The sequence below is a fragment of the Otolemur garnettii genome, unplaced genomic scaffold, assembly GCF_000181295.1.
Source record: "Otolemur garnettii isolate 467f Iridium unplaced genomic scaffold, OtoGar3 scaffold00127, whole genome shotgun sequence".
NCBI classification, from domain to species: Eukaryota; Metazoa; Chordata; class Mammalia; order Primates; family Galagidae; genus Otolemur; species Otolemur garnettii.
In genome coordinates, this window is record NW_003852522.1 from 2,222,542 (window position 1) to 2,224,850 (window position 2,309).

Consider the following 2,309-nt stretch of genomic DNA (forward strand, 5'->3'; position numbering starts at 1 on the left):
AAGCCGAGGCAGGAGGACTGCTTGAATCCAAGAGTTTGAGGTTGCATTGAGCTAGGATGATGCCACTGCCCACTAGCCCAGGCAACAAAGCAAGCACCTGGCTCCATAAATAAATACATGAAAATTATAATTTCAACTAAGTAGGATTTCTCCTTCCTTTTTTGACCCTGCTTTGTGAAAAACTGTAAATACAACACATGCATATCAGAAACACAGGCAATTTTCATACCTCAAAAATATTTTTTTTTTTTTGGAGACAGAGTCTGATTCTGTTGCCCTGGTGTCATCATAGCTCACAGCAACCTCAAACTCCTGGTTTCAAGTGATCCTCCTACCTCAGCCTCCTGGGAAGCTAGGACTGCAGGCACTCATATCCATGCCTGACTAATTTTTTCTATTTTAAGTAGAGGCAGGGACTCACTCTTACTTGGGCTGGTCTTGAACTCCTGAGCTCTAAGTAATCTTCTGCCTCAGCTTCCCAGAGTGTTAGGATTATAGGTGTGAGTCACTGCACCTGGCCAAGTTATTTTTCACATATAATCAGAATGTCATACTCACACCTAATAATTCCCTACTATCACTTCATAGATTGGTGGCCTTAGGGGGGAGTTCTTTGTAAAACATTAAGAACCCCCATAGTCAAGAATGAAAACTAGGTCCTCAGCTGTGTCCTGTTCACTTACTTTACTCTGTATTTGCCCCCTACCCTTTGCTGGCCAGCCCAACACAACACAGGCAGCCTTTGGAAAATCTCATTTAGAGCCATGGTGATGGGGGTGTTGCTCCTCTTTGGGCAATACTATCACCATAAAATTTGCCTTCAAGGAAGGATAAGGGACTGGTTGTATTAGGAACATCTATCACTGGCATCTCTTCCCTGACCCAGATGGCTCTGTATAATCCAACAGAAGTGACTCCACCCTTCACTCCCGTGGATATGCAATCTCCACAAACAATCCCTCATCTATTGCTACTCTGCCCTGCCATACGTGGGATGTGTACTCTAAGGAGTTTCAACAGGACTTTCTGGCCAGGTACTTACCTGACACCATCTATGAAATGATTGGATTGTTCTGTGTCAGTGTACAGATATAAAAATAACTTCTGTACATTGCCTTTCTCTCCTCTCACTTTACTGAATTTGTTACTTGCTCCCCCAACATGTGCTGAAGTCTAAGCATAAAAAAATGATACCGGTGAATAGCAAGACAAACTCTGGGGCTTGGTGGGTTGTTATTAATAAAACACAATGTTTCCAGCTACTCCTCTAGTAAGAAGACAATAAAAACGTCACACTTTGAGTATATCAAATGTGGAGGGTCTCCCCAAAATGCATATACATTTTAAGAAAGGAATAGCTGTGTCAAAATTGTGATACTTGGGGCAGCACCTGTGGCTCAATGGGTAGGGCGCTGGCACCATATACTGAGGGTGGCAGGTTCAAACCCAGCCCCAGCCAAACTGCAACAAAAAAATAGGCGGATGTTGTGGTGGGCACCTGTACTCCCAGCTACTCACGTGGCTGAGGCAAGAGAATCGCCTAACACCAGGAGTTGGAGGTTGCTGTGAGCTATGACATCACAGTACTCTACTGAGGGTGATAAAGTGACACTCTGTCTCTACAAAAAGAAAGAAAAAAAAATTGTGATAGTCAAGCCATGTTTATAAGAGATGCACAAATGTGACTTATATTCATCTTTTGCTATCAGTATATATTATTACAATTTTAGTACAATTTTTCCTTTCTTAAAATGTGTATACATTTTTGACACCCTCTCTGTACTTTCCTATTTCCACTAATAGTGAGGATATTCATAAGGATAATCTCGGCAGCTCACTTCAGGTATTCTTCAGACAAGACGACATAGATGATGCATATAATTTTGTTCTAAACATGTTGTTTCAAGCAGGAAATCACAGTGGACTTGTACAGACAGCACTCACAAATACCCATGATGGGCTATGCTGTGGGGATAACTATATCCCCTTTTAAAAATGCCACAAGCAACAAATGACTAAAGTAATGAGTAATCTTAAGTCCCATAATCCCATGTCCAAACTCTAACATATTTTATGAACTGTATTAACCAGTGCATAAATAAAAATGACCTACTCCTCTATCTTTATGAGGAATCATTATGAATAGCACCAAGAATGGACAACTGTCTATATATTGTTCCCATTGCTCATATCCACACTTAAACAGTCCTGAAAGAGTGTCAAAGATGTGTTGGACGGCTTGGCGCCTGTGGCTCAAGTGGTTAAGGTGCCAGCCACATACACCTAAGGTGGCAGGTTCGAATCCAGCC